The sequence below is a fragment of the Canis lupus genome, chromosome 12, assembly GCF_011100685.1.
Source record: "Canis lupus familiaris isolate Mischka breed German Shepherd chromosome 12, alternate assembly UU_Cfam_GSD_1.0, whole genome shotgun sequence".
Lineage (NCBI taxonomy): Eukaryota > Metazoa > Chordata > Mammalia > Carnivora > Canidae > Canis > Canis lupus.
This window is the reverse complement of record NC_049233.1, coordinates 37,910,067-37,936,058: the sequence shown is the minus strand read 5'-3', so window position 1 is coordinate 37,936,058 and position 25,992 is coordinate 37,910,067.

The following is a 25,992-nucleotide window of genomic DNA, read 5'->3' as shown; positions in this document are numbered from 1 at the left end:
ATGGGTAGAGGACTCAAACAGACATTTTTCCAAAGAAGGCATACCAATGATCAATAGGTACATAGAAAGTTATTCAACAGCACTCATCATCAGGGAGGTGAAAATAAAAACCACAATGAGGCATCATTTCACACCTGTCAGGAGAATGGCTATTATACAATAACAAGAGTTGTCAAGGATGTAGAGAAAGGGAACCCTTTTTGCACTTTGGTAGGAATATAAACTTGCATAGCCACTCATGGAAGGAAGTATGGAGGTCATTCAAAATATTAAATATAAAACTATTATATGATTTAGCAATCCCATCCTGCGTATGTATCTGAAAAAAATGAAATCACTATCTCAAAGAAATACCTGCACTCTCTTGTTCATTGCAGCATTACTCAGAGAAAAATAAATTCTGTATGATCTTACTTACATGTAGAATCTATAAAATAGAGAGTTAAATAATAGTTTCCAGGGGCAGAAGATGGGGAAAATGGGGAGATATTAGTCAAAGAGTACAAATTTCCAGCTATAAAGTTAATAAGTTCTTAGGATCTAAAGTAGAGCATGATGGCTATTATTAACACTACTGCACTGTATACTTAAAAGTTGTTTTAAAAAATAATAAATCTTAAACGTTATCACCACAAAAAGAGGTAAATATGCAAGGTGATGGTGGTGTTAGCTAACCTTATTGTTGTAATCATTTCACTGTATACATATACATATAAACATACACGTATATATATATATGCATGTATCAAGTAATTATATTGTTATATAACATATAACTTACATTTGTTATATGTCAATAATAATTCAATAAACCTGAAAGAAAAATTGAAATGTATTCTCCCTGGCATCATAAATCATGGCTTATATATTAGAAAGTCAGAATGGCATCTAGAGCACGCTAGCCCACTTTATCCTATATATATATATCCCTGACTCAACATGAATATAGCAAGACCAGTGTCAGAAAATGGGAAAATATTTCACAGAGTCCATGTAGAGCCCACACAACAAAGAATGGGATAATATGATTCAAAGTGAACTCTAAGCTGCTGAGACTATTATAGCATTTCCTAGGAGGGATATTTGGCAAATGTTATGGCAGGTGTCATGGTGTCTGTGGTTCCAACCAAGAACGAAACATCTTCAACACAGATCCAGCTCTGGAAGTTACTTTCCTGTCAAAAGGAATGAACTCAAACAGCATGGTGTTGGCATAAAAGCAGGTGAAAGAGCAGAGAGCTCAAGAGCAGAGCACAGTCAGAGAGAAGGCAAAGATGCATTTCTAAGCAATTGCTTATCAGTTGAGGTTTCTGATCTCTTAGCAGGTCAGAAAATCAATTTTGTGGTTCCAAACCACATTGCTTAATAAAATAGATGAAACTAGAATAGAAAAGTGAGTGCATTGTATATCATAATGATGAAAATACTATCTCATGAACTTACTTTCTTTTCATTCATATATGTACATATATTTGTGTAGTGGACAACAATATAAAATGGGTTTCTTAGTGTGAGTCACAACTAAAAATGTTTGAAAAATACTCTTCTAACAAAGAACAAAGCCATAAGTAATTAATAGAAAATTTTAAAAAATGCTTCCTTACAAATATTGCTTATAGAGACAAGGCATAAAGTAAATAGTGAAAAATCTGTGGATCCTGGTCAAACTCTAAAAAGCACCTGAATTTTCAATGCAGAGTCTAAGAGCTGGCACTGTTGCTATTATTGTGGCTGTGGCAATAGAAATCGCTGCATTGTTTTTTCCAGAAAGAAGAGAACGGCAAATGAGAAGGCTGAAATAAAGGAAATACGTGAAATGCATAGGGAACTCGACGTCCAAATCCTGTAATTTGAAGAGTAACTACAAGAAGGAAATTAGCAAATAGACTCATAAATGTATGAGCAAGGGAGAAAGAGAGGATCTTTGAGCATTACTATTTTGTTAGTTAACTTATCTGTACTGGTGATTCTATTTCAAAATATAAGTAGTTTGAAATTGGGTTTACCAATCTTAAAAATTTGATTACAAGTTAAATCTAATTTTTAAAAAATTAAATTTGGCCTGAATAGTTTATTTATGTATAACACTGTATAAATAACTCATAACAGATTGTGTATTAAATGTTTCCACAGTAGAGTTTAAATTACTCCTGCCTCGTTCACTTGTGACTGAAAGCTGTCTTTCTATCTGAGTCTACTTTTCAAATTTTTATTATTTAAGTATAGTTGACATACAATGTTATTTTAGTTTCAAGTACCCAATATAGAAAATCCACAATTCTAAATATTATGCATGTTCACCGTGGTAAGTATAGTTACCATCTGTTACCATACAATGTTATCATAATATTATTGACTTATTTACTTTGGGTCTTATAAATTTTTTGTGAAATATGAAATAAAACATTTTTAAACAGAAAGAAAGAGGAGAGGGAGGGAAGAAGGAAGAAAGGAGGACAGAAAGAAGGGAGGGAGGGAGGGGAGAACATGTAAGCAATTACATATCAGGAACTGATCATTCTTCACAACTTCCACAAAAGGCCTATAATATAAGGAAGTGACAACTTGGTTCAGAGTACCATGTGTCAGAAACGTCATGGAACACAGGAAAAATTCAGAACGTTTCAGCAGTACAAGAAAAAAATAATCAGAAACAGACTTAAATAAATTGGCTAAAAGCTGGGGATTGAGGGTTCTTTAAGAAAGGGTGCTTGGACAGCGGTTTGGCGCCTGCCTTTGGCCCGGGGCGTGATCCTGGAGACCCGGGATCGAATCCCACATCGGGCTCCCAGTGCATGGAGCCTGCTTCTCCCTCTGCCTGTGTCTCTGCCTCTCTCTCTCTCTCTGTGACTATCATGAATAAATAAATAAAATCTTTAAAAAAAAAAAAAAAAAAAAAAAAAAAGAAAGGGTGCTTGGATTCACACTGCCATGGAAAAGCTCTGTTCTCATCCTATGGTGAGGATTCAAGCATTCTCCACTAGGCTTTTCCATTGTCCCCATAAACTTCTCAGTTACAAAAAATCTCCCCAAATATAGTCACAGATGGAGAACTAAAATGAAGAGATCCTTCCTGACTCTTGCAGTCAAAACCCAGGTAAGTCTTCAGAGTAGAAAAACCAGGCACTGAGCCTATTATGGAAATTGCCTAAAGAGACATATTTCTGCATAGGTATGCTACACCAGTTACACATGCACTAAAACACAAGCAAATTTGCTTACCCACCCTTCTCAGCTCAGAAAATTCAAGCCATCAACTACAGAAAGTCAGAAAAATAAGTAACATGACTTCTGTTTTATCACCATCATTTCAGATGTCACACTGAATCATCCACGCATCCAAACGTGAAGTTTTGAAGTTTATAGAACTTTATACAGTTCCCAAAGCATTTATTATCAGTTTGCCTTTATGATCCTTCTGATCATAATTTAAGTGAATAAGTTATCACTTTGAAGTGATTTGAATTCTCACAGATAAGGCCAATAAGACACCTTAGATTTTCATATAAATTAGAAAAAATGCTTCTGCTGCCCTCTTTCTAGGCAATAATTTTTTGGAGGGGCCCTATTCTATACTTTCAACCTATTTAAAAATCACACTATTTACTTATCTTCCTATTTTGCAATGGTTTTTCTGTATCTACATGAAGCGAGAACACTGAAGTTCTGAGCGTCCTAGTCAGAAGCAGGTCAGATTTCTATATGATTAGTAAATTCAACAAGAAAAACAAAAACAACTGGTGATTTAGCTCCATACAATAAAGAATTAATCTGCCTTTTTCAAAATTTTACTTTTGTGAAAATAAACTTCTATAGATAGAAGTTTTATTTGGTATTGATCAGGCACTTTGTATCTCACTGATAAAAGTGCTTCTTTCTTTTTTATTTTGTCACCCCTTTCTCAGTAAAGTTCATATTTTTAAAACTGCCCAGCTCAAAAATAATTTTACCTTTTCTTATTATTATATTGCTTTAACAAAATGTCTTCCTAGAGCATACTATCAAAACCTGTAAAACTAATAATGAACTGGAAGTTTCTTGAATAAAAGATTATTTTTCTTTCTGTATAGACTAAATAGCACCCAACCTCACATACTAGACACTCAGAAAATAGTGGATAAATACATTAATTAATTCATAAATACATTAATTAATGAATTCAAGTTAGCACTTTGGACCTGAGAAAATAGGGCTTAATTTTCATATAATCTCCTAAACCCTTTGTAGGGAAATTTTCAGTTTTGTTCTCTGAAATCCACTGGATCATCTCACATCGACTTGGGCTTACTCAACTACATGCAATTCTGTCTTCCTTGTTTCAGAATGATGCTCATGATTATAGTAAACTTTTTATTTATCCATCCTAATGAAGCAACACAAAGGTATGAATAACCAGAATATAAGTCTGATTTTTAATAGTTTCACTTTTCTGAATTGCCTCACATGGACTAACATTAAAATGTCTTGCATTAACTTAAAAAAGAGTGCTAAGATAAGTTTCAGAGAAGTATGCTGTATTTTAGGGGAGAGGTTAATCCAGGATAAAACTTTGCTGTCTATAATACTCAAAGTGAAAGAAAAAGTTCACATAACTACAAATTGCAAGTATAAAGACCAAGTATTATTTTACTTGTTCACCTTCAAAAACTCACCTATTAATAGAGTCAGCAAGTTTTTATTTCTGCTGCAAATTAGCTGCAGTAAAGTGTTGAAACATTGTTGAACATGTATTTGTACTGAGGCTAGATGTCATAGATAGATTAGTGGCTCCTATCGGATGGTCCAGACTTCAAAAGGCTTTGTCGCTGTACTTTTTGTTTCCCTGTGGCATCGCTGAGATAAATGGTCTACATGATTATTCATGGACTGAAGAATACTCTTGTTCAGTGAGGTTTGTAGATAAAGCAATGAAGCCAATCCTTTACTAGACTTTCATGTGCCATCGTTTCTCTTCGTCAAAAGTTTATTTTATACTGTTATATGGAAATGTATAACCTCCATTAAAGCAGCCTCTGTTTCAAAACCTTGGGTGAGAAATTTCAAAGCATGCATAGTGGATATCAGCTTTTGACCGCAGAGAAGTAGCAAAGAAAGTTTATTACTAATCCTAATACTTTGGAATTGTAAAAATTTCAATGGATATTTAAAAAGAAATATAATTAAGCTTCATTATATTACTGGAAATGGAAAAGCATGCAGATGTCTGCATTTACAAGTGAACCAATAAAGTCTAGCAATTTTTAAGTGACCATGAACAATTTAGTAGCTACTAGAAAAATGGAAGCAAAATGCAGAGTAGGCACTCAATTTCCAAATTTCCTTACATAGAAAACTGCTACCAATACAAGTTTTTATTAAAAACGTTTTGCTATTAAGAAATTTTTTTCAAAGACCCAAATTATGCCAAATGCACCTGCAACTTATGACTTTGTTTTAAAATCTTTATGCCCTTTTATAGGCTGTATATAGACTATAGATGTTGACAAATAATCATTATCATTCAGAATACAAGTTAATTGACCACATTTTTTTAAAGAATAAAGCTAAGTCATGTGCTCTTCATTATTTGAGGATCCAGAACTCTGGGCACATTTTCTATGATAAAAGAGAATTTGTCTTCAATACTCTTTCTTTCTTAACTAATTAATTAACTGACTCATTAATCTAGGTTTTAGAAGTCCTTTGTGTTACTATTGTTTTATGCTATTTATTGGAGCTAACATTAAAAGTTTGATGCCCATAAATGTTAATAAGCATCACCCTGAGTAAAGGTTTGTATCTGATACGCAGATACAAAAGCAATTACTTAGAAAATGCAGTTTTTCTTTGTAGGATTTCTACAAATTCTAGGAATATTATTATAATTATCTCAGCTTGGAAAAAAGAAAAATGAGAATTTTATTAAATATCCTGACTTCAAATATTTTACTTTTGGATTCCAATTTACTAATTTTTTTGTCTCCCTTCACACAATAAAGCCATTAAGCCTATATTTAGACTTCACTACTCTGAACTAGTGCAAAAAATAATAAGCTGATGATAAATAATCAACTGCTTAAGATCCCTCTTAGGGGATATAAAAGATTGAGGAGATCTGTTTCTGACGAATAGATGGAAAACACTATCACAGGACAGAGCCCAGAAATAAGATTGGCCTTCTTTGATTAACATCCATTCTGTTTAGATAATGGCCTGAGATCTGACCCAATCCTGGAAACTGATCAAGAGCCTGGGCAGAGCCTTCTCACAGACCACTCATGATTCAAGAGTGATGTCTTGAGACATCCATCTCAAGAAAGCAGCCTTAAACTGTGGGTGGGGATGTTGGTATGTCTGGGTGGCTCAGTGGCTGAGTGTCTGCCTTCAGCTCAGGGCATGATCCTGGGGTCCTGGGATCGAGTCCCACATCAGGCTCCCTGGAGGGAGCAGGAACCTGCTTCTTCCTCTGCCTGTGTCTCTGCCCCTCTCTCTGTGTCTCCCATGAATAAATAAATAAATAAATAAATAAATAAATAAATAAATAAATAATCTTAAAAAAAACTATGGGGTTGTCTTATTTTGAGACAGGAGAGGAAGAAAAGAAAAAGATATTGATACCATTTGTTTCTTTGTCCTCTCCACCCAATAATTTGTTTCTTTGCCCATTTTTGTAAAATATATATTTATATAAATATATATACATATATATTATAAGTATATATGTATATATAGATATATACATATATTGTGTGTATATATATGTGTGTGTGTATATATATATGCTGGTCAGAGAACTCATTTTGACAGCTCCCTACAGATGAATTTGGAGAAAAGTAAGATAAATGATTTTCTCCTTCTTTAGTTACTCTGGTCACTTTAAAGGCCTCCTAGAACAATTGTCAAAAGGAATAAAATTTTTAAATGAGAATAAATCAAGTCAAATCCAGCATTGCCATTAGGGAGACAACATAAAGTGTCCCACTTACAGATACATATTTAATTGTATTTTGGTGAGACTTGAAGGATTTTTTTTCCACACAGCATACTTAGAGAAAAAAATCCATAATAAATGTGAGCTGTTAGCATTAATAATACTGGTTAACATTTTTCTCACATGTTCTAGAATACTCTCAAGCTTATCATTTCATCCAATCTTCACAGTAACTTTCAAGGATAACTAATATTTCTACATTTTATGAATTAAAAAAAGTCTTACCACATTAAGTAACTGTAAATTTGACCATGTTACTCACACACCCTTCAAATGCTTTCATTTTCCATCTCTAGGATAAAGTTAAGACCTTTTAGCATGGCATGAAAAGTGTATAATGATCTGACCCCTCAATTTCCCCAGGGTAACTCCTACTATGGTCTCCCACGTACCCCTCAGCATGTCACATCCCTTTCTCCAATACACACACTCCCTTCCCTTGCATGAGTGGTTTCTTCATAAAATACCACCCTTCTAGTCTAACTCCTATCTACCTGGCAGACTCTGATTCATTTATTAAGACTCAGCCCAAGCATCAATTCTCCTAAAAGAAACTATCTTTAATTGTTCCTTCTCTACCTACTCCAGAGGTAGGTTGCCTCCTGTGCTCATCTTTCACAAATTTTGTCACATGACATTAAGCTTGGTCTGCCCCTCATCTCTCCATTTAGATGGTGAGAGAGGACTAATGACTCTCATTCATCTCTATACTCCCAGCATTTTGTACAATATCTGACACAAGATAGGTGCTCCTTATATGGTGGTAGAATGAATGAAATGAAAAATAAAAGAATGAGTAAATGAAATAATGCACACAAGCCAAAAGTAGTACACAGAAAATTCAACCCAAGATTTCCGAATCCAAGTTCTTCACTTAATAGACATTTTCAGAGTGTCCTTCCTATTTTCTAAGTTTACTACTAACCACTGGAGACAGAGAGTTGAAGAAGGCATGATTCACATACTGAAAGACAAATATACACATGCTGTCATGCCTCTAGGAAGTCAATTATTATAAAGCTATTAGACACTTTATTTGAAATGCTGTCTTCCTGGTTCTATGCAATTGCTCTAGCTCTCTGCACATAGCAGCCATCCTTTGTCTTTCTGTCTTAAGCACTTAGCTGTACACCTGGTGGTGATACCCTGAACTTTTCTTCACCTTAGCAAAACCATTAGATAGGCAAATATACACAAAGGAAATTCCAATTCTTACAGAATACATAATTAGTAATCATTATTTCCAAGCTTCTTTGATTCTGTAGAACTTGGCTGGGCAGGCAAAGGCTCTGAGATGATCCTGGATCTAATTTTTTTTAAGTGCTGTTTAGATGATTATCATATAATAAAATACTGTATGAAGTCACAAAAGTTGATTGTGTTTTCTAACAATGTCTTCATGTTATTGGTCCAATCCAGCAACTCTTTGGATTTTTGGCATAATGAAAAATAAACATATCTTATTTAAGTCATTAATAAATTAAATACAAAATATTAGAACTAAATGCTACTGAGAGAAAGCAAACTAGGACACACAATTTCTACTTTTAACAAGGGTTAGTTCCAAAATTATGATTAATTCTGACAGAAGCTCCACTCAGAGATTTGAAGCATGATTGAGTTAGATGGGATCTTTTATATCTGAGGGTGTAATATTTGCATATTCAGAAGGGAAATGCCTCCTCAGAGTGGTATGAGAGATGCCAGCAGGACCATCAGCTGAAAAATATCTCCATGTAGGCTAGGCATGACAGTACCTTCCCCCAAGTCTGAAAAATTCATCACTCTAGTTTACCTATCAAATGCAGGAACAGGCCCTTGGGAAGATGGTTGTCAAGTGCACTTGGGTTAATTGAAGAGAACTTTCTGGTGCTCTCCTATTTAAAAGGGCATCAAAAGTTTGGAAAAATCCAAGAAAGAAAGGGGTCAGTAAAGAAAGATAATGAAAAGAAAAGAGAAAGCAATCTCAATTTTATTTAAGACCTGCCCTACCACACACACACACACACACACAAAAATGCCACCTTTCCCAATCTTCTATTTTAAGTGCCTCTGGAAATAGAGAATAAATCTTCCACTTAAGCTTTTTTTATATGAATCTTTTTCTAGTTATAATAAAAGTTTTCTTATACTTAATCTATACTACATTATAAGAATATTGCATTTTTCCAAATGCCACCTTGAAACTGCTTCAAGCTCATTTTAAGGATTTATATTAGTCCAGGAACTATGTCTAATTGTAACATTAATTAAGTGCCTGCTATGTACAAGGTACTATGTGCTAAGAGCTGTGGAAAATATTAAGATCAATATACAAGGAAGACATTGAGGAGAAAGAAGAGGATAAAGAAAGAATATTCAATTCGGGTTCAAGAGGTGTATGAACATAATGCTAATTTCAGTGGCTTAATCCAAAATAGATGTATTTCTCACTTATATAAGTCTAATGCAATTATTTTTGGTCTGCCAAAAGCTTTCCTCCTCATAATGATTCAGGGACCTACACGCCTTCCATCCATGGCTCCACCATCCCCTCGTGTCCAGACAGAAAAAGTAGAGAAAGCAAACTAATTTCTCAATTCCATCAGATCAAAAGCAACACCTATCATTTCCACTTATTTTCTGTTGGTAAGGACCAGTCATTTAGTCAATTAGACCTTAGATGAAAGAGGGATTGAGAAATATAGTCCAAGCCTGAGCAGGTGCTGACACCAGAAGCAGCAATCTTTGTTTAAACAGCTAACCAACATGACTGAGAAGTGATGTAGCATCAAGGATTCAAATTTTAACACTGATGTTAAATTTTTTAATTCTAGTTAAATAAAGTAGTTAAAAATATAGGTTCTTGATTCCTGATCTGAAGACAGGATAGTAGGTTAGACACAGAACCATGTCCTCAGTGGGCAATTGACCATTTTTCTCTAGTTATCTAATTATTTTAAAAGAAACAAATGTTTCATACAGTACCAAAAACAAGAGTTGCTGAAACGTATACATCTGTTTTGTACATGTGAGTATCTACCACTAAGGAAGGTCTAGAGTAGAACGACCTATAAGATATTAACATAGTCATATCCAGGTACTAGAATTAGGATATTTTATTCTTTTCTTTTTATGCTTGTGTATTTTTGAGTTCATCTACAAAGAATACTTATTATATTCTTGATGATGAATAAATATAAATATTTTCAAGGTAAATACAAATCAATGTTTTGATATTCAGGAATTTGAAGAAGTGGTTTTCAATTGTTCTTTTCTCAAAACCATAAAACTTTATTCACTCTGTTTTGTCTATTAATTCACGTAAGTTACTTTTTACATTAATCTATTTTTGATCATTTATGCAGATTGACTGCTAGCTCTTTCTTGAATTCATCATACAACTCCCATAATACACCATACACAACCCTCACCAGTTAATACTAATACTAATTAATACTAATACTAATACTACTAATACTAATAATGGGTATTTATCATGTGCCAGGCACTGACTTAATACATGTGATATCTCACTTAATACCTCCTATCTGGTAAGATAAGTGCTATTATCACCCCATTTGTATATAGGAAAACACACTTAGAGAAGTGTACTATTCACCCAACCTCTCATAGCAGTCAGTAGCTGAAATGAATATGAACCCAAGCAGAGCCAATGCGTTCAAACACTATATGACTCTACCTCCAGAAAAATTATATGCTATCTAATAACAATTTACACTTGAAAAGCGTTTATTATATTTAGGGCACCTTTACAAACGTTATTGCACTAGACCTTTATAATAGCATGGGAATTCTAACCATCATTTTCAAGTTGAGGTAACTGAGAATCAAATGCTAAAGTATACAAAGCAAGTAGAAGGTTGTATCATACATATCCATGTAGAGAAACAGCAGCCATATTCATTATTTCAATCAAAAGTGATTTAATTTAAGAAATTGGTTACCAAAATGTTAGAAAAGATAGGGGAGAAAAAAAAGGAGATGATCAGTAGTGTCAGAAAACCACTACCATTACTAGAGGTGAAGGAAAGTGAAGTGATAATATCCAGAGTCAATGGACACTGCACTACTGAACAGAACCGTGTGAACCTACATGCCCTCAGACAAGAAACTAAAAGCCAACAGTTCTGCTGAAACTTCTGGACTAAGTTGCTTTCACCTCTAGGTTCCATAGTCACTTACCACTGCTCCTGCAGCTGCTAAAGCCAGAAGCAGAAAAAATGCAGCTTCTTTCTTTCTTCTACTCCATGATGCAATTTTCTATTGGCTAAGTAAAAAGTCTCCAGGAAATATGGTTTTTTGACTTCCCACTATGTGTGATACAGAGAATATAAAAGGATAAGTATGAAGGTGGGAACCAAGAATCAGATAACTGATACAGTGGCAAAAAAACAGAACTGAACTCAGAGCATCTGACTTAAAAGTCAGTTATTTTTATCCAGTGTATATTTATGTAACTCCTCTGAGCCAGGCATTATGACAGCTTCCAGAGTTCCCAATTATGAACCAAATATAATGAACAAGGTATAAATTAGGTATATGAACTAGATATAATCTGGCCATGGCCTTGTGGGGATTACAGTGTTGTGGAAATGAATATGAGAATTCTTCCCATTACGTTCCATCCTCTGAACAAAGCTGAGGCATCTTTTATGGGTGCAAGAGTTTGCTGGATTTTGCTGTATCAATTTGATTAAGCTGTGAACTGTTTCCCATTGTTTCCTATTCTGTATGTTCCTGAGTTAGAATTGTCCAAAAAGAAGAATTTGCACAAGACTGGAAAACAGAAGTAAAGCATATTTATGGTTCTCAGAAATCTTTGTGGTAAGATACTGTTATGGACGGATGAAGTGCCTGATGGGTCTTGCCTCTCCTCCACTCTATCCAGCCTGTCTCCTCAATTGTTGGTTCCACTGGCCAACCTAATGTTTGGCTACAATGAAACACAGCAGCTACTTCCCATACATCACTCCCTGAGCTGCCTCTTCACAGTCCCACTTTAGCAGCTCAATGGGCTTCGCTTGCAGATTTCCCTGCAAGCTCATTTGTTCAGTCATGCTGGTCTATCAGGCTGACTGGTTAAGGACTCCTCCTCAATCCTCCCTTGCAGACCTTTATTTCCCAGTCCCCTAACACTGTGCACAGTCTAGTTCCTGCTAAAGAAATCTCTTATCTCATAAATTCAAAGTGGCCCTACTATCCTGACATAGAATCCCTTTGGCATTTTCAAGAAAGCTGTCTTTTGGAATCCCGGGAAGAGCTGCTACCTGCTATACTCAATCATTTTTTAGGTATGGCTCCTGATGATCTCGTACATGTCTAAGACCTATTCACTTTTGGGTCTGCTCCCCTCCCAATCATGAGTATAGGACTCTGATCTGGCTACAAAATTCAAAGTCTAGTTACATCTCTGACATTAAAATTAATAAATAGTTCAGCAAAATGCTTCAGGTAGGTCTCCTAGAAGCACCAAGTGGCTAACCAAAAAATGATTTGAAATGCCTCTCTTTCTATTAAAAAAGTTTATTCCCTTATTGCTTATATTTGTTGAATTTTTCTTCCTTTCCTGGTGTGATGCTGAGTTCCTTCTATTATGATACTAACATCACAGATCTTCTCAACTTTCTTGCAGGTTATTAATTGTTCTATTGACTATGTTACTAGAATCAGATAATATTAACTATCTTTCCTTGTGGTGTCCTAATAATTACCAAAGAGGATAAAATACTCTTTTACTCTTCAGTAAAAATCAGGGCTTGCCTTTCTAATCTGAAAGAAAGGAGGGCTTTGGAAAGATTATCATGTGTTCTTTTCAATGAGTCAGTAAACTATTAAATATAATTTTTCTCTATGTAACTGTGATAGAAAATGTCATCATCCAAATGATTTGAAGTGCTGACCAACAGGAATAAAGCTAATAGACTTTTTGACAACTGCAGAGGAAAAGTTCTCAAATCCCATATCAGTTTATACTCATTCAATACATTTAGTTGATTATCATGAACACGTCAACATAAAGTACAAACCTAGGACAGACCAAGAGCTCTGGGGGATTTGGATAGCCAGAAGTAAGGACACAAGTCAGAGTCCCAGAGAGTGAGCTGCAAAGAAATCTTTAAGATGTGGTTCTTTTGTAAAAATCTCTATACAACAGTGGGCAAGCTAAGGCAGCACTTCATGGTTTATGATGATAGAATGAGGTGGGGAGGTGGGGAAGAGAGGGAAAGAGATTCAACCCATGTTGATGGAGCATTTTTGTTCAAGGTGACCTTGGTACAGGATGGTTTGGAGAGGAGGCAGCCAGGAGCAGCAAGAAACAGCGGCAGAGAGATGCCTCAAACAGGCTCAGAAGAGCAGTATGAAAAGAGAGCTGAGGAGGGAAAATGACAGAAGACAAAAGGTATATGCCCAGAAGCAATCATCACACACACACTGTGCAGACTTTGAGATCCAACTGGAGAGCTGTTTTGCAGGAAAGGCGAAGCTGATGCCACAATAGCAGGGAGAGATTTACATTGAAATTGTTCTAAAATATTTTGAGGTAATTCACAATAAAAGTAAGGACTGAAAACTCTTTAAGTGTTTAAGATGCAAAGAACGTCTTTTCTAACCCCATCCTATCCCTATAAGCCTAGCACTGTTCTTGGAACATAGCAGGACCTCAAAACACATTTGTTGGATTAATGAGTAATAAATAACACAAAAACAAAAATGATACCAAATCCAACATTTAAATGAATCAATAAATAACATAATGGGATGCCCAGATGGTAGTAAGTTAAGCATCTGACTTGATTTTGGCTCAGGTCATGATCTGAGGGTGTGAGATGGAGCCCACAAGGGGCTCCATGTGGGGAATGGAGCCTGCTTAAGATTCTTTCTCTCACTCTCCCTCTGCTCCTCCCTACCATCTCTCTCTCTCTCTCTCTCTCCGTCTTAAAAATAATAATATTATTATTATTATAAACAGCACAAAAGCAAAGATAGTAAATTTAAAAATTAGAGAAATACAGAAAAAGCAAAACAGTAATATCAATGAAGAATTGACTAAAGAAAGCTGCAAGAATTGTCTAAAAACTGAACTTCCTAAAGGGCAAAGTAAAGATCTTATAAAAATGAGTTTAAGGACACCTGAGTGGCTCAGTGGTTGAGCATCTGCCTTCAGCTCAGAGCATGATCCGGGTCTCAGGATCAAGTCCCGCATCAGGCTCCCCACAGGGAGCCTGCTTCTCTTTCTATGTCTCTGCCTCTCTCTGTGTCTCTCATGAATAAAAAAGTAAATCTTTAAAAAGATAAAATAATAAATAAAAATGAGTTTAATAGAAGCATAATCTCACAGAATAGTGCATAGCTGTTCATCAGTTCCTAAGGAGGCTTTGTCACAAAGATATTTATATAAGAGACTTTGAGTAGTATAGTGGACACATTCTCAAAAGCCATTTAATGAAACTTACAAAAATCTTCCATATATAGCTATTCCTTATACTAGACCTTTGTGAAAGCTGAGGATAGAAGGTAAAGTTTTTGGTTTTTAGAAGAAATTCAAATGAAGGGCAGAGCATGGTGATACACTCTGGGTATGCAGCATTCTGATAATTTGTCTTAATACATAGATACATATAAAAGAAGCTTATAGGATGACTGCTTAACTTATCCCTTACCACCACTCTCAAAGATCAATTATGCCACCAGGTTCTGGAGAATTGATATGAGAAGAAGTATAGAAATGAACAATTCCTGAAGAGTAGGCATCCTATAGTATGGATTGAAAAAAAATCCCTTGACTTCGGATAGCTGGAGTGTATATAACAAAGATGTTGCTTTCCTGGGGCGATCACTAGGTCTGACTTATAGTTTTGAATAATTGCACATCTAAAATACCATAGGAGTACCACAAATGGGGTTCAGGTTCAAGTCTTTTCTCAGAGATAATCTCCAATCTGGTTAAATGCTCCAATGCTGGTTAAATGCCCCAATGCTGGTCAAATGTACATCACTCCATAAATACAAATGAAATGGTAATGGCCTTGAAGATTTGAAAATTGCAGTGACCACCTTTATAAAGGTAGAACTTTGACCTACCAAACAAAACAATTTGGAACAGTGCTGGATTCCAGTGTCTAAGAAGGTATTAATCACAGATGGACCCCTACTTAGCCAAATAATATTATTTATCACATAATATTCTATAATCTGTCTTCATGTCAAAGCATTTGTCTAAAATGCTGATTTGAGGTTTTGAAATAATTAATATTTAGATGTTCTTCTTGACAAGGTTAAGCTAATTCTTCACACTGCCACCTCAGTGGGAAAGGCAGTCCCTGTTGCCAGTACAGGAAAAACCTAGAAACCTAGTTGCAGGAAGTCACATGTCCATTTCATCTAAAATTATTTGGGAATAAGCTTAAAAAGATGAAGCAAGATACAGCCCTGTTTTGGCACATTTAAAATAATAATTTTCTTTAGCAAAAGATTATTCCTGCCTGACTTGACTCTAGAACTATTTTTGCAATCAACACCCTCTGAAAACTCTGGAAAATCTTTGATATGTATTAAGATCATGTAATTCAATCCATAAACAATGTTTGTGTATATAATTAAAGCTCAATACATCAGTAAAAGTTATTCAAAAATATAGTTATTCCTATTCAAGCAAAGCAGAACACTAAAACTATGATCCATTATGGAACACTAAAGCCTAAACACTGCCTGTTTCTCTGGCAAGAATATAAATTATAAAAAACCAATGCCATCCTCTGGAAAAATTACAGCAAAGAACTGAGAAGCTGTCCAGAATGCAGAAGTACGTGTAATGCTGGAGGTGGGTGATCAGCATTTTTGAAGCAAGATCATACTTGGTTTTCTCCCTGTGGAGACTGTATTAGAGAAGTGAATTAGAATAACTGATATCGCAAAAATTCAAACTCATAGTAAGAAAACAGTTTAAGAGCTCTTACATAAAATGCTCATCTTTGGCTATGTCGTTGGGAATCTGTTAACCCTCCAATTGGGGCTGAAAACCAGAATCATCTGTGGAGCTTCTCAAGCTATTTTAACCTGGGCTCCATCTCTAGAAAATATGGCCATCTGAATCACAGCTAAGGTGAGCAAAACTCACCACTTGGAAGCAAGAAATAAAACATCTGGCATGTCTGAGCTTATATATTTGGAAATTTCTTGTTAAGCAGCTAGCATTACTTACCCATACACATGGCAAGGGGAATATACCATTAGAAGAAAAATCAGTATCCTATCTTAGAAACTGTATGATCCACAAACTTCCTTCCTATCCCTCCTCTTGAGTGCAACTTTGGGCTATTTACCCATAACCCTGCCATCTAGAATGCATAAGCCACTAGAAAGGTAGTTACACATCCTACTCTAGATGACAGGGATACAGAACCATTGGCTGATACAGACACCACTACACTTTATCATATTCAGGTCATTTTATACTTTTTAACTTTGGCTCATCCTTGATAGTCTCATCAGGGTGAAACCATTTTAACATTTGAAGTAAGTCAATCGGAGAAGGACAAACATTATATGTTCTCATTCATTTGGGGAATATAAATAATAGTGAAAGGGAATAGAAGGGAAGGGAGAAGAAATGTGTGGGAAATATCAGAAAGGGAGACAGAACATAAAGACTCCTAACTCTGGGAAACAAACTAGGGGAGGTGGAAGGGGAGGAGGGCGGGGGGTGGGGGTGAATGGGTGACGGGCACTGAGGGGGGCACTTGACGGGATGAGCACTGGGTGTTATTCTGTATGTTGGTAAATTGAACACCAATAAAAAATAAATTTATTATTTAAAAAAATTTTTGACTTATCCTATTCTCACCACACATCTGATTCTGCTTTAACAATGAAGAACAACCTTTCTAGTTACTGAGCATATACTGTTCCCCTGCCAGCATTAGAAATCCCTATAATTTCTACTAAGAACCACATTATAAAATTGGAAACCCAAATCTGATGAACACACACACACACACACACACACACACACACCTTTCTGATGTGGGGGAGTGAATACTTTGGGGGCAGATAAAAAAATGACAATGTATCACACAAAAGGAGCCACAGCAAACCGTAGTCTATTAATTCTGCATACTGCAGATCCAAAGGAAGTCATCCTGAGTAGGGGGCATATAGTAGGATTAAAGAAACAGCAATCACTTTTAACCAGTGATCTAGAATATCAATATAACAAATAATTAATAATATTGATCCCCTTGAGTCATTGGTTTTATTGTCTAATGGAAAAAAATCATGGAGAAACCTAAGACCTTGAACAAAAGGTAACTTGTTCTTTAAAATTTAGGTCACTTGAAGGCAGAGCATGTTAACTCCCCTGAGAAGAGGAGTCTGGAAGGATTTAGGTGAGAGTCAGTCTGTTTACTTCTTGGCCCTGCCAAATTTCAAGATAAAATTCTTTTTTGTTTGTTTGTTTCTGGAAATATTCAGGGCTGACAGGATCAGAGAATATGCAGCTGTTTGCCTTTTGTAACTTAAAGTCAAATGTGTCTAGAGTTTCTGATTTGCTAACTCTGACAGGGTTTGAGAAGCCTGATGAATACCGCACACCTGACCAATTTCTTGGGGTGGGCAAATTTGTAGATTTTTTTTCAGTGAATGTGCCCAAGGAAAAGGGCTGCCAGAAGTCATCCAGTTCTGCAGGCTGAGAGCACACTAGAGTTGATGAGAATGAAATCGGATGTGCATGGGGCTAAACACTGGGCTCTGGGAATATTAAATGCAACTTGTAAAGGGATCACATTCAGGTAAAGAAAAGAAAATAGTTAGTGTGGCATATAGGAGGAAAGTCGACAAAATGAGATTCTCAGTTGTAGGGGGAATGGAGTCTCAAGATGTTCCAACTCAAATGAACAGCACAAACGAATTCAAGCAGAAGAGTAGTTGAGCCTGGGTAAAGATTATTAGTAGAAATGATTTTCTGCTAAAATGTAGAGTCTGACATTATATACTTTGCTCTATGGTATCTCTAGCCTATCCAAAAAGGCTGTGCAATTTTTCTCCAGGTAAACAAGGGAAGTTTGCAGCAGGACTTTTTTTTTTTTTTTTTACTGGTTGTGACAAGCTAAGGATTGCTTTTTCAATAAGTACTGCATTCTCCTGGAGTGAGGGAGTAAATTGCGTTCCCAGATCTCACAGCATGTGGATCCCAGAACGAGGGTGCAAAACCCCTTGTGCTGAAACTGCAGGTGGAAACAACTCCAGCCATAACCAGTTAGTTTCTCTTTATTAGTTCATGTTTTCCAGGACACTCCAATCCAGGGGGAAATGAGAGGGTAAGAGAACAACAGGCAGGGAGGGAAATAACCATTCAAACTTGCAATTCCTCCCCTCTATCCTGGGGCCAACCTGCAAGTGCTCAGTCCTCCTCAAATTCTCCACCAACATTTCTGAGTAACCCTAATGGTAACAAATAGGTATTCCATGGCAGAGAATGGGGTATCCTCTCAGCTACCTGTGGCATCCTCCATTTCCTCTTTTCCTAATTTATGCTCGCTGTCCCAGAATCATGTTATTGGAGGCACCTCTGCTGCTCTGTTCACCAAGGCAATGCCATGACTGTCAGTGCTCTCGACACCCAAACAGATGCTGTCCACTCCAGGTGCTGACTGTGTGAACCTGCTCACCATGGTGCGTCACAGGAGTGCCAGCTGCCATCTGAGCAGACACTCTAATGCTATCTGCCATCACTACAAAGGTATTGATGTCAATGTTGCTAATATTTGATTTATAGTTCCTTTAGTTTTCACTCAACTTTAATTGGAGCTGTCTTATGCCAGAGCTCAGCCCAGGAGGCTGTATCAGGTTAAAATCTGAATGACAAAATTTGCCATTATCAAAATCCCTCCTCCTTTAAGACACTACTCCACAGTCCTTTTAGCACATTTAGCACATTTTATGTCTTGATGATCTCTTTCTTTGGACTGAATTCCCTCCAAAGAGGTTTCTCCTTCTATATCCACTATATCCCTATAGTGGATAAGGTAGACCTGTCCGTCCAGTCGTATAGACATGTCTCATTATGTCTGAGTCCAGGGCACTGCTGAGTTATCATAATTCATTCATTTATTCATTCAACAAATATTAGTGAGCACCTGTTTACCAGAGACTCTAGTAAATGCTAGGGATATGATAGTGAAAAAGATCAATATAATCCATGCTTTCATGAAGCTTTCATTGTGCTAGGGAGGATAAAAACAATAATAAAATAAACTGATATGAATGTTATATAATTGTAAGATAGCTGACTATATAAAAACATGAGGAAATTTTTGATTCTATGCTTTGAAGAGAGGAAAATCAATTTTCTCAAGTTTACCCTGGAAGTAGGTCAAATTACAAAAGGTTCCAATGATTCTGACCTTCTTAAAAAAGTTTTGGAGGAACGTGCAAAACTACCTGGATGTTCTCCAGCACCAGTCCTGAGAAATTGAATTATAGATCCCTCCCTAGGTAAAGTTGCACAATTATTTCCTTCTCTGTCTGTGATACAGGGCACTTGGTATAATTGGCCACAGCCAGCAACCATGGATTTTGGAGCATAAGTTGCCCACAGAGGTTCTGAATTGTCTTGGAAATAAGATAACAGCATTGTTCCAATTCATTCAGAACTATCGTTGAGGTTAGTCTTGCAGCTCCCTTGCAGAGTTAATTTGGCCAGTGGCTCCCCTAAATTTCCTGTGTAAAAAAGCCAAAATCAAGGGAATCTATATCTGCCTATGAGGCCACTGCAATTTCCCCTTTTACTGCCACCACCATTGCCATCAACATGGTCATCCTCAGTTTTATGTTGAGGTTCTGGGGCAGGTAGCCTCTGAGAGATAATAGACTGAGCACAGAGGCTCAGGAAAATCTTTCACCTGCAGGGCCAGAAATAGGGAAGCAGAGGAGGATCCTCCTCACTCCCTGGCCAATGAAGTCCCAGGAATCTTAAAAATAGGGATGTCTGGTTGAGCATCTGCTTTTGGCTCAGGGCATGATCCCGGGGTCCTGGGATCGAGGACCACATCGGGCTCCCTGCAGGGAGCCTGCTTCTCCCTCTGCCTATGTCTCTGCCTCTCTCTGTGTGTCTCTCATGAATAAATAAATAAAATACTTTTTTAAATCTTAAAAATAATAATATGGATTTTTTAAAGGTTGGGAGGGAACACATCTAGTGCTTCTCAAACTCAAACTAAATTCCAGCTGCCTGAGAGGGTGAAATAGAGCAAATAATAGTCCAAGCCATGTTAGGACAGAGGAAGCTATCATCCCTGCTGCCCAGGCTCAGGTGAGAGCACAGAAGACTCTGTAGTATGCCAAGCACAGTTGCCACAGTACAGAGGCAAGCTGGTGAAAGACCCAGGACCTAGGCATAAAGTTAATGGTGACGACCACATAGAGGGCAGTGATGGTAGCCATAAGATTAGAAATGCAGTGGAAGCAGCACTGGTTGTATTAACGGCCATGGGGGAAATATCAGCAGGGGAAGCAGCAGCACCCAGGTCCAAGTAGTAGAGGAACAGCTAAACAAAGGAGACATGTCACCTCCAGAGAGTGTGGGTGTATCCTTTCATGAACATCTTGGGAGCAGAAAGTACTAATGAAGAACTAGATTTCCAGTAATTAGTGAGGCTAGAGCTGGTTTTGTGACTCTATCGAACCTTGGTGCAGGAGAAACATGTGTTACATCTATAGAGGTTAAAGCAAGGATATCAGTTTCCAGTGACAGCAAGGCATTCGAGAATGGGTTCATAAGAATGAAAACACCCTCCAGTATACATTCCTTGAGGCAAGTGAGCACATCCTATTTATGCCCTATATACTTACACTTCTCATTCCCCATCCATAAATAAAACTAAAGGCAGTATGATTTTATTGATATGGAACCAACCAGTTTGTCCTTCCAAGATCATTTGACCCCTTGAGCTGATAGCTCATTTGAGTTCCTAGTCTCTAGTCCCAAATCCCACTTCTCTTCTCAGTAGTTACCCCAGCTGTCTACCCAGCTTGTGTCCTGGGTGTTTGTCTTAGCCCGTCCTCTACCCCTGACATAATGTCCAAGTACTGCCACTGTTCTGCTCACAGTACAGTAACTGGAGCATGCACGCATCTAATTGTCCCTCTAGTCTCCCCAGACCTTCCTTATTCCTCAGTTGGGATGGCTTCTTTCAGTCAAAAGGCTTTAATAGCTACTCAATATCTGCAGCTAATTTCCTCTAGAAGTTCCTAGAACACTGATGTGAAGCCCAGAAAGACAGTGAAAGTTATTGCCTCTTCACAAATATTTATTTAACCTTATCATGTGAAATGTTGAACTTGGTATTAAAATTTCAAAGGTGTCGTGAACTTGACCTCTGCCCTCTAAGACTTTATGATCTCTCACAACCACCAATGGAATTTAAACTTTCCAAATCATAAGGTAAGGTTCAGCATCACAAAGTTATGGGTTTAGGAATTCAATAGAATAAATGTATTTAATGTATGCATTGCTTTGGAGCCTCTAACCATGAGAAGATAAATTCTATTGATAAGGAATAGACTAGTTATTATATTCAGGAGAGAGAGCCAACTTTATGGTGTGCAACTTTGCAATCACAGTTCTTAATAATAATTGAACAATTCTCCATTCTTAATAATTCTTAATATTTTTTGAACAAGGGGTTTAGCATTTTTATTTTGCACAAATTAAGCAGCTGGTCCTGCCTGAGTAGATCATGATCACATAGTCCACATATTCACTGGAGTCCCAATTCAGTAGAATTGGCAGGAAGCTTCCAAATAGAACTCATAATCACATAGAAGATAAAATCAATCAACATCAACTATTGAATTATTCTAAGAGATTCAAAATTAGGAGAAAAACCAACCATCCAATCTATCTCACACAAGGGGCAAAATTTTTTTCTCTGCTATAAATCTTTTAATCTGTTCTTTATGCCTTTAATCTCTCAGATTAGAAAATTCTCAGAGTTTCCACAGCAGATCTAGAGTTATCAGGGGGAATGTCAAGGAAAATTTAGGACTTGACATTCTCTTTGTTTACATGGATGAATATGGAGTTTATAGGGAGACTATGTGTATATGGAGAATAATGAAGGTTTTTCCAAGCAAAAGAGCCAGAGTTGGCATAGTATGTACCAAGGTCAAGCATAGTGCAGGGTGTAAATGAGACAGCAGCAAGAATGTGGTTGCATAGGGGTTGAACACAAGAGCATAGGGGTTCAACACGAGGTTGAACACAATCTGTCTAGAAACCTAGACAGATTATTGTGCAAGAGATAAAGTAACAAGGGTGGTTTTCTCTGAAGCTTTGACAAATGTTTGCCTTTGGTCTAGAGTGGGAAAATAAGAAGTAAAAACAGCCAATTGAGAGGATACTGCAATCACTTACAACAAAGCCAGTAAAACATTGAAATTAAAGGAAGAAAATAAGATGTATTTAAAGAAAAAAAAAAAAAACAGTCTCCAGAATTTTGGTAATCAATGAGGAATCCAGATTAAAATAGAAAGAAAGGGAAAAAGAGGAGCTAGTGCAAAGCCCTGGGCAGTATTTGCATTCAGCACCCACAGAAATTATTGAAATAAGTACAAAAAGAAGGATGAGAAAAACAGAAGAACCAAGAGAGGGGAAAACTAAAGCATTCTATGATAGCCAATGTTTCTACGATATTCAATAAGGGAAAATAATTAAGTAAAGGCCACTGGATTTGGCAAGAAGCGATTTAAAAACTGCCCAAGATTTAATGTATCGCTTTTCAAAGGTACAACAACAATTTACTTTTATTTTATTACATTTTGCTCAACGATGTAAATAAAACTCCTAAGGCAGAGCCATGAATTGTGCTCACCAACATACTCCCACGACCTACTACCACATGATGAGAAATCAATTCTCCCTAATAACAGAACCTTTTATCATATCTTCTAAAAGTAAAGATCACAACCAACAAGGAGATTTCATGTCTTATTCCCCTTGACAAATACACTATTCTTTTTACAGATCCCAAATATCTTACTGGACAAATATTGTGAACTTTTTCCAATGTTGCCATCAAATGCTTTCAAAGAGCCTTTTTGAAGCATGGTAGAACTATAAAATCCACCCTGCCTATTTCTGATGAGGATCTTGATAGATAATCTTCCCTACCCAAGGGTCATGAAGACAACCTCTCCTCTGCTGACCATAAGACAAATCTTGGAGGGTGGTATTGGCTACCAAATGTACCAAAGAAAGTCTTTGATTTTTTCATGTTAAGGAACTGGATGTGATGGGCCCCAGCCACTGGCTAGTGAAACCTCTCTTACAATGCAGGTGTACAATAAGGGAAGCCTTATTTATGAACATTGTGGCTTTTATTCTCTACAAAAAAATACTCAGGATATAAAAAGTACTCTAAAGAATTGTGATGAGTGAAAGACAGTGAATCATGTTCTATATTATGGCCTCGGGATAGTCATCTATCCATGAATATTAGTAGCATTGACTTTGCCTTGTTTAAAGCATGAAAAAAAAATGGGTTTGTCTATAAGTCATTGGGCTACAAATATTCTGAGTCCTCAAATCAGAATAATGAAAGAGCAGAGCAAGGGAATAAAACAAAAGCTAATATATGAGATTTTTATCTTTAAAAATGCAACAGAAACATCACATAAGAACACACTTTATGAGTTAAAAATTATGGGAAAGATTAGAAGAAGGAAAGATATGGGAACAACTGAGATCATTAGAAGGAAGTAAAGTGTATGTTTCAAAAAGACTATAGGCAAGGAGAAATCTACATAGGAAATAACCAAAGAAAACCAACATAAAAGTGGTCAGTCAGAAAATTGCCACATTTTTCTCGTGTTTCATTTCCAAGATGTCACTACCAAAAATGTAATATCTGAAAAGGCAATTAAACAACACATCTGGGCCATTGTGAGCATTGGCTAAAACCAACACAATAGTACATAGGTCATTGAAGTGCATGTAATGCATGAGTAAAGAAGAATACCACAGGCAGAAAAACATACAGGTGCAAAATACAAAAGACCCAAGGACATCTCTCTAAGATACTATGAGGGAAAAAAAAAAAAAACCCTCATAAGCTATGCTGCAGATATAGGGGTGAAAGCAATGAACTGTGCATAGACGAGGATGTGATTTAAATTATGCTGGTGTCATGCTGGATAAACCACTAAAGGAGCTTAATAGCTGCTGCAAAAGCCCAAGGTTAATAGTGACAAACTCCCCCAACAGTTGCACAGCAATAGTATGAAAAAAGATGACTTTGGACAGAAGCTGTATAATGGCTACTCTCCTCACCTGGAGAAATTCAATAGAACTGTGTGAAAGAAATCAGATACAAATCTGTCCAAAAAAGAGGGGAAAGACTCTTAGACAGACAGATGGTATTTTTAAAATTACAATGAAACTAACTTCAGGGAAAAATCTATGACAGGGAAGTGAGGTGAGAAAATAAGCATCCATTAGCATAATGGGTCCCAGAGTCCAGGTAGTACCTGATACATGCAAAATGTACAGTAGATTTAAAATGAGCCACTAATGCAGCTCCAATCTACCAAAAAGTCTGGTCTCAGAGTTGCCAAGAAAAAAAAGTAAGAGAGATTTTCATTAATTTCCTGCTTCCAAATGACCTTTTCAAGAGTGGAAATTTCCCTGGAAAACTCCAAATCAGGCAATCAATCTCAACCGCCTAAGAGAACTCACCTTCTGCCTGGTCCTCAGCTTAATGGAAGGCATTGCCCCAGACAGACCCGGGTGGAAAAGAAGAAAGGCAGCACCAAATCTGCCACTGATTCTCAAACCACAGCTCCCTTAAGAGGAAAATAATGTCTGGTATTTATGTTGCAACCACCAAAAAGTGCCAAGATACAGCGAAGACTAAGGAATATGCAATGTCCCTGTTTGCATTCTAAGTATTTTTTCATAATGTTGTATAAACTGTAGAACTATGAGGATGTCATATTAAGCACATCCTTCTCTTAAAGCAACTTTCCACTCTCTGTATTTATTGTATGTGTTTGTGAAGGAGAGACAGAGAAAGTCATGGTATAAGGAGAAACAGATCCCAAAGGTCATATCATTTCTTTTATGATCAGCCAGAACCAATCACTTTGCCTACAGGAAGCCTGGTTAATAGAGATCTGTGCTGAGGCCTTAGATGAGAGGAGTTATGGTCAATCCAATTAGCTGGGAAGGAGGGAACAGAGGGAGCCTTTATGCAGATACCTTTCAATACCATTGTGATGCTTCCTGTTGTAGTAACAGAGGCTCAAGTTTGAAAGATATTCTTCCTTCTGAGTTCACTGCTATTTGTATCTCTACTTAACTTCCATATGACTAATAAATATTAAAAGCCAATAATTTTCAACAACCTTTCTTCCAGATCTACCCTTGCTTCCTCCACTGCTTCTTCATACCTCGCTGTTCTTTCTTCCTTGTATCTCTTTATTTCACTCTTTCTGCTCATTCTTTTTTCTAATCTTCCTTTTCCACCTTTCTATCTTCCCCGCTTTGAGCTCCCTTTGCCATGTTCTTCATCCCTCCTACCTTAGCCTCCTCCCTTCTCCCTTCCTTTCAACCACCATAATGATTCTCTGAAATTGCTGATATTTGGATTCAAAGTTGTTGTCGTTTTTTAAGATTTTACTTACTTATCTGAGAGAGAGAGAGAGCATGAGCAGTGGAGAGGGGCAGAGAGAAAGGGAGAAGCAGGCTCCCCATTGAGCAAGGATCCCATGTGAGGGGTGGGGATGGATCCCAGGACCTCAGGATCATCACCCCACCCAAAGGCAGACACTTCACCAACTGAGCCGCCACCTAGGTGACCCGCAAAGTTTTTGAATATAGTAAAACTTCTGTGGTTCATTAAAATTGGAAGAAAAAAAGGTCAATCAACTTAATGGAAATTTTGAGGAAGAAAACTTTCCCTAAAATATTGGGTTTCAAATCATTCCAGGACAAAGCAATGAAATCACTGTTACTGGAAGGCAAG